The 18,260-nt window shown below is 37.6% G+C and overlaps 1 long non-coding RNA gene across 4 annotated transcripts in view; it reads right to left on the bottom strand.

Moving 5' to 3' along the window:
- The window catches only part of LOC145692931 (uncharacterized), a 1,320,660-nt gene that overhangs the window by 34,740 nt on the left and 1,267,660 nt on the right, over nucleotides 1–18,260 (bottom strand). For all 4 annotated transcript variants that reach the window (XR_014132665.1, XR_014132666.1, XR_014132667.1 and 1 more), the window contains one exon: nucleotides 7,108–7,228. This is a non-coding gene — a long non-coding RNA (uncharacterized LOC145692931). The remainder of the gene's footprint in view (nucleotides 1–7,107; nucleotides 7,229–18,260) is intronic.

The raw sequence follows: 18,260 nt of genomic DNA, 5'->3' as shown, positions 1-18,260 counted from the left end.
ACAGTAAGTTCCACGTTTCTTTATCCATTACAATACGAAAAAGCATTTGGGATCATTGTATTCTGATCATGAACACACAAAAACACATATACACACACAAATCATAAACTAAAAAAAATGTTCATTCAATATGAGATTGAAAAGACAGTTCAGTAAACGCAGTGGATGTTGTAATTTCAAAGAATTGTTTGTTGAGCTATTAAATGTATTACCAACAAAAGTGTTTATTAAAACGTTTATTAACGTTAGCAATACCTGTTCTGAAAGGGTTTCAGTTAGATTTTATGGAATAAAATTATAATTTACAATTTATGCATAGTACTATTAGTACTATTTTAGAAGCTAAATACCGAGTGTATATAGGAATATACGTGGAATAAGTATGTGTGTATATTGTGGCCAAAATCATTTATTGAGATCATTAAGATTCGAGGGTAGGAAAATATAAAAACGCTGTCTACAAGTTTACTATTTCAAACATATTGCCATGATATCATATTATGTTCAAAATGATCATTTATGGCTTTCACTTCATATTTAACTGAACTCATATTTAGGTTCTACTAGAATATCAAAAGCTCACAATTAAATATTTCTCGATTGGAAAACGAAATGTAAGTGAAATTTTATACCAAAGCAAACAAATATTTCTATCTGTTCTTGGTTTGTAGTACTTCTTCTTTTAGTGGTACTTTGAGTTTAGGCAACTTGTAAACCACATATAGGCACTTGTTAAGGTTATGCTAAGCTACATAACATACACTTGGTAGTAACCAATGCAATATCAGTTTTAAAAACTAGCCAAGATCAAACTCACTCAACCCTGAATTCAACTCCAGACTGGATATAAAACTCACAAGTACTAAATCTTGTGAACACATTTTTTAAGTGTAGAATCCACTACAGAAAACTAAAGTTGGTATTTGAATAAGAAAATCAAAAAAGCGAAAATAAAAGAAACTAAAATATCTTTTTTCAGAGAATAAGCTTTTTTTTTTTAAAAAAAATGTAACTTTTTGGATCTTTCATGATAATACAATATTTTTACATACTTGTATTTTCGATATGGCTTATCGTTTTATTATGTGTAAAACTAATCAAATTAATTTATTTAGAAATAATAATTATCAAACGCCTTGTGCGTATACAACCCAACGTACACGGAAATTTGGCTGGTTGCAGACAACTAGGCATTCTTTTGACTTCATACCAAGATGTTTGAGCATTTTTCTTTCCGTAACAATGTAAGAGGAAAGAGACTGACTATTTCCTTTTATAATGTAATTAGAAATATTGAATAAATATAAAAAGTAAAAAAAAAAAAAAAAAGATAATAATATCATAAAAATATAACTATTTTTGAAAACGATGCTCTTATAAAGTACTCTAGAAATTAATATTATTGTGGTGCAAAAAAAAAAAAAGAAAAAAAAAAGAAATTGGACTAAAACAAAGCATTGGGGGCGAATGATTAAACATGACAAATCAATTCCGTGATATACACAAGTAACTTTATAACCCTTAGGAAGAACAACCAATGTTTTCTCCATTTTTTCCCCATTTCTTTATTTTAATCTATCAAAAAATGAGCATTTTATATAAATATATATTTTTTTTCTGTTGTGATTTCCATACTGAATATGAATGTCTCGAACAAAGAATATATTCATACCTTCACAGAAGCTGTAGTTTACGACTAACCTTGTGAAGAAGAGATCAAATTTCGCCACATACGATGAACCCTTTCAAAGAGCAGTAATGATAATGGTTGTAGATATCACGAGTGCAGATAAATATTTTGTTATTTGAACATTTCCACAAAACAATTATCATACTTGACCTACCCATTATTGTAAGTCGCACGTTCAACTAGTTTATCCATCTGCGTTTATGCCTCAAACACAAACTCGAGAGAGAGAGGTTTCATCCTTCAAGTAAGAACGTAAAGCAAAAATTCAAAATCTTCGTTTCTAAATTCATTTATACGAGTATTTGCTTCTCTTTCTTTTGGAGGATAAACAAAATAAATAACGCACAGAAGATAGCTATGTTCACCACATTAAAAAAAAAAAAAAAAAAATATGTACATACCCTCGAGACGTAACAAATGTACCCTCTTCCGTTTAGAAAATTGGTTTACTTGCTTTGCATTTATTACTTTTTTCAACTCTTGATGTGAAGTCATGATTTAGTTCCCCCTCCCCTCTTCCTGAATTTAGTCTGTCTATCCTAATTTTGCGGCCACTGCATATAAGCACTTGTTTTCTGTTCTATAGCAGTGATTGTGGTAGTAACTAGTAAGTAATGCGGGGAACATATCACAAGGGGGCGTGTGGAGGACGGGAGGGCGGAGAGGCATTTACTACCTCCAACAACGATGAAAAAACTACTCATATGTTGGGCTGCCAATGCACTTGTTTGTTTGTTTGTTTGTTACATAATGCTTTCTCTCTCTTTTAGCCTCCTCCCCTTCCTCCGAAAATAAAACGAAAAATAAAATTTACTCTCATGTAGGTATGTATGAGGAAACCATATATACATACATACAGAGGGAATGTTCAGGAGAGGAGAGAGGAAGGGTCGCAGAAAGCAATGTTTGTGTAATTTGATGACAAATTAAAATCGTTTGTCGGCGTCCACTTCACATTTGTCTACCTAAAATGTGCGTTGATACATGCATGAGGAAAATGCTTACTGGATGTGACGAAGGGAGGGGAGGAAATTATGAGTAGGTGGATTGTCGTTGTGGGGTAAAACAGGAGGGTTGGGAAAAGTATGAGGGGTGGGGCGAAAAATCAACTGGATTTAATTGTTTTTAAGGGAAGAAAGAATGTGAATTATTTTTACATTTGTTGTTGTTATTGTAGCTCTTGGTTGACAAAATCTTTTATATGTAACTAGATTATTATTTTTTTTTTTAATTTTTCGTGCGTAAGTTTCTGTTTTGGTATATACAGGGTGTCAAAAAATCGAAACGGAGGTGGTGTCGGTTATTCCAGAACTTTTCAGTTTAAGGTTTCATTCTTATGCCGTGTAGGCTAAAGGAGACGATGATTAAGGCAAGTGAATGATGATGAAAGAATTGGTGGAATGAGAAGGTAGGAGGAAACAGGAATACCCTGAGAAAACCCACAGACACGATGTTGTCTACCGCAAACTTACTTAGAAGGGGATCTTATCAGGGACCCCTCGCACCGGAGATAAGTCTTGTACCACTGAGCTGCTGCGCCCCCTTGGTCCTTCCGAGTTCACGATTGTATTTGGTCTAGGAATTAATTCGTGCGGTTGGTACGCACACATTGAAGCTGTAGTACAAACACAAAATACATAAATACCTTAAGAAAAATATTGTCCATCGCTAGCCACCACTTTCGCCCATCTGTCAGGCAATGTACGGATTCCGTGGCGAAAGAAGTCCTCATCCTTGGAAGCGATCCAGTCAGAGACCCATGTTTCGATATCTTCTGAAGAAGTAAACCGCTGTCCAATCAAATCGTTGTTCATGCAATCGAACAAGTAGTAGTCCGAAGGAGCAACGTCTGGTGAATACGGCGGGTGGGGTAAAACTTCCCATCCGACATTTTCTAAATAGGTTTTGACCGGTTTTGCGACATGTGGGCGAGCGTTATCATGTTGAACAATACGTTTATCATGTCTGTTCTCCCATTCTGGTCGTGTTCTGGCCAGAGCTTGCTTCAAACGCATTAATTGTCGTCGATAACGTTCTCCATTCATAGTTTCACCCGGTTGCAGCAGCTCATAGTACACCACACCTTTCATATCCCACCATATGCACAGCATAACCTTTGCACAGTGAATATCTCGTTTTGGTTGTGATGGACCTGGTTCACCTGGTTTCACCCAGGCCTTTTTTCGTTTAGGGTTCTCGTAATGGATCCACTTCTCATCACCCGTAATAATTCGATGCAGAAACCCCTTTCTGCTCTGTCGTTGAAGCAGCAATTCGCAAATGGTTTTTCGTCTTTCAACGTCTCTGTCTTTCAATTCATGTGGAACCCAATGCGACATCTTTTGAATCATTCCCATGGCTTTCAAGCGTTTGGAGACTGTTGTTTGATCAACGCCTAATGCTGCTGCAAGTTGTTCCTGCGTTTGACACGAATCCTGCTCGAGCAATGCTGTCAATTCTTCGTCTTGAATTTTTTTTGTCTGTCCAGCTCGCTCTTGGTCTGCCAAGCCGAAATCACCACTTCTAAACCGTGCAAACCACTTCTGACACGTTCGCTCAGCTAGAGCATGGTCACCATACACTTCCACCAAAATACGATGACTTTCAGTCGCACTTTTCTGCATGTTAAAGTAATGCAGCAGGACACCCCGCAAAAACACTTTATCAGGCACAAATTGCGCCATGTTCACTTAACTACAAACTGGTGTTGTTGACGCTTTAATCCACTGCCCTATACTACGAACGATACGCGATGACAGGGGTTTGCAACACATGTGTGGATACACGGAACTGTGGGACGCTCCGTTCGTTGCGCCATCTCTTGTCCAACCGCACGAATTAATTCCTAGACCAAATATATTGAGATAGAGATCATACGTCTGAGGGTACTTCCAGCTCATGACCATAATTTTGAACTCTTTATTTTGGAATGGCGTTTTGATAGTAATATCGACAGAATTTTTGCATATACAGTTACCGATCGCAGCTTGAAGTACTGTAACTCCTCAATAGTTCAAAATCTCATGTTCAATACTACGTAAGACTTCACTCGTAATGAAGACCCTTCAGTCTTCATGAAGGTACCATTCACATATTGATGAACGGCTATCCGACCATGTATTAATAGACTATGAATTTCAATAGGTGTTGAACATTGTTTTACAAGGTATTTCATCACACATGCTGTTCCTGCACTGGAGGTTAATTGGTCCGACACCATCTTGCATATCATCGGTGGCATGGGTCATAGGTCACTGAGTCACTCAGATCAAGATCAGATCAGATCCAGGTCATCCGGCCCTGAGTCTTGCTTCTCAGACCTGGTCTGACCCAAAGACCAAGAGAGTTCCAGGCAGACTCGTTGACCCGGAAGTATCCAAAATATAAGATCCGTAGCATTGTTGCAGAATTTCATAGTGGGTTAATGATGTTCATTACTTAAACTCGAATATTCGTTTGTTTTATTCTTGGTGTAACATTTTAAAATCAAGATAACATGATCTGAATGTTTAACAAAACCTTGTTTGGGTTTAACGAGCGAGATTTTTATGTTCTAAATGACAAGTTTTACATGTTCATTTGATTAAACTTTAGTTCTAAGTGTTGTAGTCCTAAAATTTGCACATGGTGTACGCTGTTTTATTAACATCTGTGATTGGCATTTTTTTTTTTTTAAATGAAGAATGTAAAATGCTTCTATTAATAATTTCATTAAAATATAAAGGCTGCCACACTGTCTTATGGTCAGAAAAAACATATTATGTCATTTTCTTAATGATACTTCTTAGATAAATTACTCCATTAGTAATATTTTTTCCTTCTCTCTCTCTCTCTCAATCTCTCTTGTGATTGTAGAGTAGTCAGAAGAAACGATTTTCTTTTAGCATGATCGATATAAACAAAAGCTAAGAATAGGATAGACAAGAAAGTGGTATAATCACTGGAGTCATGATACGATTAGATAAGTAAATATAAACGAAACAGAAGTACATACTATGCGTCTTGAAGCAGAAAATATACTGTAATGGCTAAAATTAAGCAAAGGCTGTACGGCGTACTGTCGAATACCTTCAACTAAAACCTCATTTTAACAATCCCTCGTAAGAAAAGTATGGAGCAAATCTTTTATGTGATTCTTGTGGCAATTCTTTTTGGTCGGTTTCAACTCATTTGGCACCGAGAGTCCAAATTTTTCACCTTACCGATTACGTTGAACGTCAGCAGTATAGTGTAGTATGCCCCTCTCGCCTACAATTGGACGAAAACTCTTCCGAGGGACCCTTCAACGATGTTCCTGAGGTCGGCCTATTGGTCGGTGGCCGCGAAGTTCATTTTTTCAATATTTGCTACCAGCACGAAATTTCATAAACCAAGGAAGCATGGTGCGCTCAATCACCACTTCTGATCGAATGTGCTATTGGTGTCTTTCGCAGCTAGATGTACGCGGAATATCCCAGTTTGAACTTGTAAAGGAAAATCACTCGCAGTTGTGTGTTCTCCATAGTACACTTTTGCATGACTCTTATTCAAGAATATGCCGTATTACCTGCACTCAGAAATCCGTTCTCCGGACAGCGATATATTGTATAAGTATACGGAATCCTTACGTTTACTACGGGAATCTGTACGGAGCATAATTATCCATATACTACATACGTACTGCCTTTTTCCGTTTACATGTTGCATCATGCTGCTGCACGATGTCTGACACCTAACAGTCTTCCGTATATTACATACGTATACGTATGTTACACGTCACCGATACGTTAGGTACGTCCATCTGTATGTGAGATCCTGACCGCCTATATATAGTTCTTTCTTTCGTACGGAAAGCACGTTTACTCGGAACACTTATACCAAAAGTACGTATAAAAGATACGTTTTAAGTTATACGATTACTGCAGAATGTTACATAGGGTTGTACATTAAGCCCGAAAACTACATGATTTACGCATGCAATCTACATATTTACGTAAGCCACATAGTTTTTTCCTCAGTGTACTGACTGCCTGGGTACTCCAGCAATTTTTCTGAATATGTACAGATTTTGTAACGTTGTACTCGTGACCATGTTACATCCATTGGTTGGGTAACAGATGAATTCCCACCAGATGAAAAGAAAAAAAAACGGATGTTTTAACCGCAGCAACTTAATATATTACCAATCTAACTGGTTGATTTAATATAGAAATAATTATAGGTGAATAATTGTACGAGGTGCTTTTTTTGTTCATTTTTATATCTATTTTGTATTTTATAAATATCTTTATTTGTACATATTTATTCTTTTTGTTCGTATTCCTGTTTCTAAATTTTAAAATGGAAATCTTATTTCAAATTACTGTAATAGACTAACAATGTTTTGATAAGACTTCTAAATGTCAACTAAGAAATAGACTTGTATTATGTATACTTACTTTCTTCTTTTATTGGCCTCTCTTCTGCCTGCTGGTGTCCAAGGGATCACGAAGTAAATTAATCAACTGATGTCGTATCTATGAATTCAGTGATGAAGGTTTATCATCTACCCTTTTGACCCTGAAAAGAAATAAAACATTCGATAGTTAAGACAAGTTTTCTCAACTTATGTTTCGCGCAACTCCATGGAGTTGTGAAATGAAATGAAATGAAATCTTTGAGTTTTACGTCCCACGGTTATGCCGGTTAGGCTAAAGGAGACGGTGATGATGAGAGATGAATGAATGGTGAAATGAGGAAAGTGGGAGGAAACGGGAGAACCTTGAGAAAACCCACGCACACGGTGTTTGTCACCACAAAGTTCACTTGGCGTCCATGGAGTTGTGTCTTGAAGTTTTCGAATTTAAGAATTGGCAAATTTTTAGGAGAATTATTTTAAAAAGTCATTGATGGAACATCCAGTGTAGATAGGTCGATATTGTAGGTTGGTATCCTTTGTTTTTCTCCTATCTCGCTGGACATACAAATTGTATTTAGCAGAATGTGTTGATATCGGTCTATTTACACTTGATGATTTACACTTTGATACTATATAGAAACCTCTAATATTACGGTATATTTTATATTATTATTAATAAATGGAATAAGTGTGTCGTAATCGTTCAGTAAAATGTATCGTCAGTTTAGAAAAATCGAAACCACAATGTTAAGGTCTTTAAAAAACTAAGTGTAAGACAGGAGTCATTTCTAGTAAAACTTCATAGTTTTTCATTTGAACGTCGAGCCTACTGAAAATGTATTTCCAACAATGACTAATATTAGATTCACCAACGTAATAGCAATAATATCTCAGACTAATTATCATTAAATAAACTTAAACTTTAAATTCGAAACAGCAATATACCACAATAAATAAACTGTAATAATTTACCAATCATGTGTCAAATCATTTACGTATAGTACTAGCGCTAATAACGTTCCCAGTTACTTATGTATAAACGTAACCAAGAACTTTCTGTCACTTTTGTGGAAGTGTATGTTCCATTGGCCCACACACTGTGTGTTGAATGCGAATGGAGTTAAGGCGAAGGTCAGTCGTTAGTGTGGGTATATCCAACATATTACCTGGTTATGACAGTTCAGTTACACCGTGAACTTGCGTAAGGACAGAGTGAACATGAAACCTCCACAGAGCGTCATAAGGGCGTGTATGCTGTACGAGTTCAAACTGGGGTCTCAAACGCCGTTGCAGCGGGGCGGAAGATATGCCATGCCTTTGGGGAAGTCTCGTGAGTACGCGGACAGTGCAGCGGTGGTATAACAAGTTTAAGGACGGTGACGAAACACTCAAACACGCACCACGTGCCGGAAGACCAACACATGAAGATTTTTAGGCAGCAATTGAGGCGTACAGTCGCCAGACATGTCAGGAACTGGGACTACAATTTAGTGTGGGTGGAGAAACCATTCAGGAGCACCTCTATCAACTTGGGAAGCACTACAAGTTGGGTCGATGGGTCCCACATGTTTTGACTCCGGGCCAGAAGGCAACGCAAGCAAACAAATATGTTTCTTTGCTGTCTCGTCTGAGGAATGAGCCATTTCTGGACAGGGTGTGACATGAGATGGGAAGTGGGTCCTGTACGAAACTCCACGGCGCCGTCATCATAGCTCAGCTTCCCATGAACCGGTTTCAAAACAGCCGAAACCACCACTGTACCAGAAGAAGGTCCTCCTGTGTGTTTGGTGGACTGCTCGCTGCATCGTGCATCGGGAACTGCTACCAGCTGGCCAGAGAATCAATGCAACTGTGTACTGTCACTTGTGAATCGCAAAGGGGTCCACCTGTTACAGGACAACGCTAAGCCCTACATGGCTAGGGGATACCAGAACACCATTCTACGCCTTGGATGGGAAATATTATTGCATCCGCCATATTACCCAGACATTGCACCGTCCGATTATCATCCGTTCCATTCCTTGGACAATCACCTTGGAGGATGCCATTTCAAATCCCTAGTAGAGGTGTAAAATGCACTTGATATCTTCTTCGCTTTACGGCCTACCAAGTTCTACCGGGATGGAATCCATGGCCTTCCAGAACGTTGGCAGAAGGTCGTCGATGCTGATGGGGACTATTTTTGATCTTCCAGATACATCTTAGATGACATACCGATGTTCGAAAGTGGTGGCTGAGAAAGCGACAGAACTTTCTTGGTTTCCTTTATATAATAGCCCCGCTAGCAACATTCTGATGGCCACGCTAATATTGTTTCCAGTTATTTATGTATAATCAAGGGTAAAAGTGAGGGGGAACGCAGGGAACGCCGTCCCCGCTTCCGAAACATGTAAGGCGTCCCCCTTCTTCAGTGTCTATCGGTCACGAAAGTCACGAAAAAGTCACGAAATCAGAAAACGGTCATGGAAGTCAAGAAAAAGTCACAAAATTCATCTGTTGGGTCACGATTTTTTAAAATTTGTACACATATAAATACTGACTGAAACACTTTGTTCTATAAAACGTCAAAATTCACGGCCGAAAATGCCTATGGTCAGATTTAGACGCTAGCAAAGCACGCTTCTATCGGATGCATGAAAATTCGGCCTAATTCGCATCCAAATTCGCTCTAGAAAGAGTTACGAAATTTTGTAGTTTGGTAAAGAAAAGGTCACGAAAAAGTCACGAAATTTCATTTTTGAATTTTAGTAGACACCCTGTTCTTAGAAAACTACAACGGACAAAGATAGGCAAGGGGACGGCGTGACGTCATGCATCCCCTATCTTTTCAGATTCACTTTTACCCCTGTGTATAATAGTCGAACTTAATAACATTCCAAGTCAGCTATCTTTAATATAGTTTAAATAAATAGTAGTGTGATCTGTGCTCGTGTCATCAACATCTTAGATTTCATTTACTGTCTGAGAAATACCACTTCTTAAGAAGATCGATTTTAGGAAGTGAGAAAGAGTAGTGCGGGTAAAGTTTCAAAGAACTAGTTAATTAGAGCGGTATTCCTTTGAAACACTGTGAAAACGTTTCGAGTGAAGCAAATTCGAGAAAGTAAAAGTTACAAAAATCAAGGAAACTATACGACGTAAAATATTTTCTGAAATGATATTAACATACACTAACTCAAACTAAAATTTAATTATAATATGTCTCAGTACACCAGATGAACTACTTTAAAATATGTCAGTGAAATGACTTCCTTATTGTATTAGGTGTTTGCAGACAAGGAAAGCATAATTGCCAATCACAGTCAGTTCAGCATAGGGAAGAGAATACTGCATTCTGGTTGGCTGTTCGCGACTACCATGGAGATAGAGTGTGTTTCCAAGCTGTGTGGGAAGGGGAATGCATGATTTAATAAGGCAAAACTACAAAGAGAAAGATTTTTTAAAAAACAAGAGAAATACAGTAAGTGAAAGAAATAACTGTGTAATAGAATTTCTTTTTGTAAATAGTTTTTGTTTTTCTTTATTTCAATGTATAAACGGAAGTATGTTCCAGCATAACTCTGGAACGCCTGGAGCAATTGCATCTAATTTGGTACAGATATCGTTTAAAATAAAATACTATGGGGTAAGATACTCCTAGGAGTACGGTGGGAAATAGCCCCTAATATGTTTGACAACACTTCGTAACTTAAAACAGTGTTGGTTGCCTACAAAACAGGGTAATTTGATTGAAATGTGTATTCCATGGGTAAAAGGGATTTTCCACAAACCTATTCTCCCTATGCGAAGGAAGGCCATTATATATAACAATAACGGGGTCATTGCCCATCGTTATTTGTACTATACAGTTCTTTATTTTCAGATATGCACAAGTATCATTCTTCGAATGCGAAGAACGGACCCAGAAAGTTTTAAATAAAAGTTGCATTGAAAAAAAAAAGAAAATGGAATCCTTAAGTTTTACGTCCCACATTTATGCCGTGTAGGCTAGAGGAGAGGTGATAATGAGGAATGAATGAAATGGTTGAATGAAGAAAGTAGGAGGAAATGGGAGAATCCCGAGAAAACCCACGAACACGGTGTTTGTCCACCACAAACCTACTTGACGCGAGCTGGGATCGAACCTGGGATACCATACAACAGATATGAACGCTCTACCACTGAGCCGCGTCTTTCCTACATTAAAAAAATCTGCGCAAGGAAAATATGATCGTGTTGAAATCAAAGAGAAACAAGTGAGCTGCGTTCAACGATGGAAGATTTCCAAATTATGGAGACTTAATATTGAAACTGGGGTATTATTTCCGGTTACAACGGATGGATAAGATCGGGTATAGAACCTTGGGACGATAAATCAGTTTTAAAAAATCCTCGCATTTCACTATCAGTCACCATTTTTATTCTACGATAAATAACGTCAAAACCGGAAATGGTTGATTTCCATCACTTCCGGTTTGAGAAGAAAGTTGTGAGAAGAGGGGAGATAGTACCTATTCTAGCAACAGCGAATCCATATTAAGAAAATAATAGCAAAAATCTTTCCGTTTCTGCTCTGATATACCTGTCGATAGACAGAGAGATGGTCGGACGTATATAGCCGTTCTGCATGGCATAGTTTGAAAGTCTACAATGAAGATCATGTTTCCGTACTTCCCACAGGACAAGAATGATCCAATTCATAAGATCAGAGTCACGTATGACTTCATCACACTTCTAGAATGCTTTCCCGAATACGTAAAGCCCTAATGAGTCCAATAACCGTCTGTTCTGATGAACAACTTGGGTGTTTTCAAATTACCGTTAAATAACATCAACAGTTCACTTCAGAACTTGATGTCCTTATTGAAAACATTATCTGAAGTTCGTATCCTTCGAAAGAAGAAAATATCTGAACGTTGATCTTACCTCCCCCTACCTAGTAAAGGTTACGTTTTGTGTTCTGATATTTAGATGAGGAGATAAAGGTACAGTAGCAGCTCTTGAAGGATATCATATCGATAAAAATTAAAATTTACCCTGACAGATATGAGCATGAAACTATGTATATCTATATATTAACTCCTGTATGCAGATTGTATCGATAAAGAGTGTGTACTAGGTAAAATATTAATTTTTACCTAATCAACATTCCTAAAGAGTCCCCACTTGGTGTGAAAGAAACTCTATCTTGAGTGTATCCTTGAAGATAAAGGGTATTTTTTGGAATGAACTTATAACTTAGTTATATTTCTTTTCGCTCTCTACTTTCTGCACAATAATTTATTGTCTGTAGTTGTGGACTAGACAATAACAAACAATATCTAATGGCTATGGAGAGTGCAATAAGAGCAACACATCTAATATTAGACATAAAACAAAAGGGAAGAAACAAACCATGATCACCGAAGAGTCAACGTTACAACTGCAGTGAGTAACGCCTTGTATATGCCTGTATATTATGTAACGCACTTTACCAACCAATCTTAAAGTACCTCGCCTTGTAAGTAGTTACAGATTAGAATTAGGAACTAGATTTCTGGGCTTTTGGCATCTATGGCTATGTTTGCCGTCTTGTATGAGGGATGACATCCCTCGGTGTTCACACTATCCGAGGAAAGGGAAGGAAGGAAGTGACCTGGAACCTGTATGTTAGATACCATCCCAGCAGTTGCCTGCTGTGAATGAAAAAAAAACAACAGTAAAACCTCACTCAGGATGGCTGTCCCCCACCAGAAATTGAACCCAGGACCACTCGCACCAAAGACATTAGCATTAGCAACTATGCTACACGAGGCCATCCCTGTAAATAGTTATAAATAAACTTAATAGAATTGGATTTATCGCCAGTTAGTTGCCTTTTAAATAGATCTTGTATGATCATTACATTGGATTCCATGTTCTCGTTACTTCTAGCTGTGTAAAATGGAAAGCGGCACACCAAGCTTCCTTCCTTCCCCAATCCTTTTTTCCCGGATAATGTGCTCTCCTAGGGACGTCATCGCTCATATATGACGGGCTAAATGGTCATAGATACCGAAAGCCCAGAAATCTAAATCCTAAATTCTACACAGAAATGTATTGGGTGAAGTCAGCAGGTGCCCACACATTTTTTTCTAGCCCTGAACCTCCAGATGGGTTAATCCGGCCCTACGTTTGACCTAGAATGGAGGAAAAAGGGTGGCGTGGTTCATTCAGATGCTCAAAGGAGGTGTTTGAATTTCATGCGTTACTTCGCTTAAGATGATTTCTATTTGAAAGGTGCAGAAGGAAGGACGAAAAATCTTGCCCGAAGTAACACGTGGAGGTACAATTGTATTTGCTATAGTAGAGCCAGCAAGAGATGGTCTCTAACATTTCTTACCACATGCGGAGGGACAATGCAGCCCCTACTTTGATACCAGTGTTACCAACTAAGGTCTTAATTAAATTGCCATTATAGATGCACCGAAAAAAGCCTTGGCACGTGAGAAGTGACAACGTCACTGCGAGCTGCCAGAGACTTTATGTTGCTGGCTTCCCTACTATACTATAGTCCATTAAAAACAGAAAAAGGAAATCGAATTTCTTTCGTACTTGATAACCCCTAAAGATATGATTTTCGTTGCACATGTATTAGAGCAAATATGTGGGTAAATTCCAACCTTGTCGCGCTATAAAGATTTACACTTTCAATATGCATATGTTTATCCTTCTATAATAAACATGATCCATTTGTGATATAATATATATATATATATATATATATATATATATATATATATATATATATATATATATATATATATATATATATATATATATATATATATATATATATATATATATGACAGTGTTAAGGATTTGTGTAAATTAAAGGCTTTGATATCTTCGTTTCACACTTTCTATTCAATGCTCAAGGTCGTGTCAATCTAAAACTGCATAGCTGCATAGGTTAAACGTAAGCTTCTAAACCTCAACTAGTTTAAACAGGTGTATGGCGAAAACCTTTGGTGTAGGTCTAGTACAGTTTTATTTAGTTTGTAAAAAAAAATAAAATAAAAAAAAAGTTTTTTAAAACCTACAAATCCATCAATCTTGAGACTCTCTGGCTACAGACGAATGTTTCACACAATAGGTGCCATATGAGTACACAACAAAACATACACGTTCAAGCATACACACACACACATGCACGCATAAAGTCTGTCTTCACATATGGTCTGCCACACCTTCGATATCTGGTAAGCATGTACTGTACTTTGCGTGCGCATTGCATATTTTCTTGTCTGTGGTAGGTCTCTTATTATAAACTGAATATTATGCTATACTTCAACAACAAAATTTATAACCTTTATTTTTAGCTGTAAATTATTGTATTAGTAAGCACCGAACAATCATTAGTTTTACAAATCTATGAGCCCTCCTCGCTGATTTTGGGTGCCTTTGCTGCACGGAATGTTGGTTTCGATTCTCGGTGGAAGTGCCTTGCAATTTGAATATATTCTGGCGGTTAGGATTCCACCTTAAACTATAGGTTCATGTCTCATATAGCCTCGATGCTGGAAATAGACGTTAAACATAATCAGTCTCGCTGCTGATCGGGACGCTAAACTTATATCCAACCCAACCCAACATCCCTACGAAATGGAATAATTCTATTATCTCCGGAAAATTCAGAAACAATAATTTATTAATAAGGATGGGTCATACTATTTGTGTGTTGAAGTTTCCTGTTCTTTTTCAGCACCGAGGGTATATGAGACTTGGCTCTATAGTTTAAGATGGCATCCGAAATGAGTAATGCCATCATAGTTGAGTATTTTTAATGCATGATCACTGGGAAACGAACCGACGTCTTGTGCACGGAAACCGTCCGCGCTAGTCACTATACCAGCAGGGAGTAGTGATGTCAACTGGCTCGGCTCGTGCCCTGAGCCACCGGCTCAGCTTGAGCTCCGGTTCGGCTCGGCTCGGTTCAACTGAGCCAACAGCTCGAGCTGGCTTGATTGGAATGAGCCAACGGCTCGGCTCATGTGAGCCATCGCCTCGAGCCTGCTCGGTTGGGTAAGTTGTTGGCTCGGCTCACTTCTCGGTTCGGCTCAGTGGTGACTGAGTCGTGAGCCGAGACGCTCGAGGAGCACTATAGGATGGATTGGATAAGATGTACTGCTGTGGACAAACTTGATTTACTGGATCTGATCTTGCAGGCCGCGGTGATGACTCAGTGGTGCCCTCCCGCTGGTATAGTGGCTAGCACGTGCACCTTTGGTGTACGAGGTCCCGGGTTTTATTCCCGGTGGGAGGGCCTTTGTGAATTTTAAATGTCCTCGATGTTTCTGTGTTCGTGTCTCTGTCGTTCTAGGTGATTGGAAAAGCAGTTAAACGAGTAAAGCAAGTAATCTAAGTAGTTCAAGTAAGTTACTGAGACACGTTCGATGAGTCAGTTAACATTTTTTAAAAAGTGATAGATCGTTCACCTTTTGTGCATGGGTCCTTGGTTCGATCTCAGCTCGCGCCAAGTGAGCTTTGTGGTGGATAGACACCGTGTGCGTGGGTTTTCCGGGTTCTCCCATTTCCTCCTATTTTCTTTATTCCACGATTTCATTCATTTCTCATTATCACATCTCCTTTAGCCTAGCCAGCATAACCATGGGACGTAAAATTTAAAGATTTCATTTCATCTACAGGATCTGAACTTATTATTTTTAAATGCCAGTAAGTCTAAAGTTAAAAAAAAGTCTTATATAACTTTTTCCTTGAATTTGATAGTGTTATTCATCAATAAATTGTATAACAATTATTTGTTTTAACGATTGATAATCCAGATTGAACGGTTTCAAAAGCCTTAAGTCCAGAACCTCTCGACTAAGAGTCGAATAATGTCTTAAATCATTCAATATAGCGATGCTTTACAAATCGTACACTTAACAGTGCTCAGTATGTATGTCATTCCTTTTAGCCCATAGATTTATATGAAGAATTATTTATCTGTTTTCTTACTGATTTCTTCTTTTCAAATCAAGTGAAATGTTCCTTGCTTTTCCAAAACGAATTTGTATTGTATATTGATTTAATATTACTTAAAGTTGATTATAAGGGACATTTAAATAGATTTGAAGAAGAAATAATTACAATTCCAGTTCATTCTAAAGTAATCATTACAATTCCGGTTCATTCTAAAGAAAATAGAAAAATAATTCCATACCGTATATAAATCATTTGTCTCAAAATCAAAGATGGCGCAGGGATGCAACATCGTTAACTTTTCACCGCAATGCCGCTTTTTTTTTTTTTTTTTTTAATGTGATTACTGTATTGGCAAAGAACTTATGTTTCGTAGATCAACTTTCTTCTTTCTCCCTTATGTGAATCTATATCTGTTTATATATCTGTCAATCTACGTATTATATATGTTACGAATGCAAGAATACAATTACAAAATTTGCATACTGCATTGTATGAAGTGATGAAAAAATTAAAAGGAGAAATTCCTTTAGTTCTGCCCTGTCTTGCACCATAGACATACGCCCTCCTCAAACCAACAACGTACAACGAAAACTCTATTGAAGCCCATGGGCAAAAACATGGTCAGTCTCAAAAGTTTGTAATGGGTATCCCTGGAATATCCTGAGGGAGACAAGACGCAGGCACTATAGACTACAGACAAGGATAAACCATCGTGTGTTAGACGCAGAACTAAAACATCTAAAACATGAACGTATATTTGAATTAACATTCCCTGTGCGGTGGAAATGTTCTTTTTTTTTTTTTTGTGAGAATTATGTTTTTATTTATTTTGTTTTAATGACTATACTAAACTTTACTACTAAAATATATCCCATGAACGTATATGGATCATAAACATTACATATAAACGTACAAGCAGAGGGATGTGTTCGTCAATAGAGAGGATGGATATACTTTGGAAGCCTCCAGCAAAAAATTTTCCTCTTGCAACTGTACTATACTATACTATTCGCACAGAAAAAAGTCTATTTCTGCAGGGTTGAGAGAGAGAGAGAGAGAGAGAGAGAGAGAGAGAGTACGAAACGTAACATGGACATGAGGGAAAGGGAAGAAGAGAGAGAGGAGACTATGCAGAATTTCATTATGCCCTGCAGGGCCTAGTGGACAAAGGGCTAGTAAATGTGCCCTATTGTCAAGTTAAAGCAAGCATGAAATATGGTCAGCTTCCATTTGAGGACAAATACATGCGTTTGCAGTATGTATGCTGTATGCATTTGAAGTTCCTTTGCTTTCAGGTATACCACGGTTGGAAGCACCATGTAACTCCCTCATATGTGCGGAGAACAAGGGCGACCGCTTCCTACGAATATTGTGGCGGCTTCTCTTACATATATAGTGTACAGTAATGAGGGGACAGTCTGTTATGAGATATTTTTATTTATATAGATTCGGATTTCTTATTGAAGTGAATGCAGCAAACCTTCTACCATTCCACTTGACCACCATTTCTGTATCCATCTGTTTCACGATAACTCTCTGATTTTAATAAAACTTTGCATGTATGTCTTCCCTTAACTTGTAGAAATAATTCTATTGTCTAGGGTTGCATTCGGGGTAAAATGAAGTAAAATCCATCCCTTCTTGTAAGTTTGAACATATACATGAACATATACAATTCCCAATATCAACCATGTAAAAATTAACAAAAAATAGTGTATTGTTTCTTTAGGCGTTTTTGATCATCCCCACAACTTGGGGTTAAAATCTTCAGGGAGTGAGAGGATTATTAGCCACTCATTTCCACTCAAATTAAAAAAAAAAAAAAAAAAAAAGGGTCACGATAACTTTCGTTAAAAGCGATGTTCGATTTTGGTTTAACGTGTCGTATATTTTCTATCAGGCTCCCCATTCATCCAGTTTGTATGGAACTGAAATCAGTAAAGGATCAAGTGTAGATTTAGTCCTCCGTCGATCTATTCATAGAACTACATGATAACTTTCGTAAAACAAATTTGGTTTTCATACAATATTATGTACTTTTTGTTTCACTCTTTTTCGTAATTCCCAATGCATGGAATTAAAATTCCCAATTTAACCTAATATGGGACGATTTACTCTCTTAGCCACCCAATTTAAAAATACAGGGTGTTTCAAAACAACACCGACAACGTTTGGGAGGTGATTCCTGACACCCAGATAAGACAAAAAGTATAGACCCACAAATGCTTCCTTTCAGAGCTATAGGCTGCCGAAAACATGAAGAAAATT

The sequence above is a fragment of the Thermobia domestica genome, chromosome 8 (genome assembly GCF_964235325.1).
Source record: "Thermobia domestica chromosome 8, izTheDome1.hap1.1, whole genome shotgun sequence".
NCBI lineage: Eukaryota > Metazoa > Arthropoda > Insecta > Zygentoma > Lepismatidae > Thermobia > Thermobia domestica.
The sequence above is the reverse complement of the archived record's forward strand: the minus strand, read 5'-3'. Positions and strand labels throughout refer to the sequence as shown.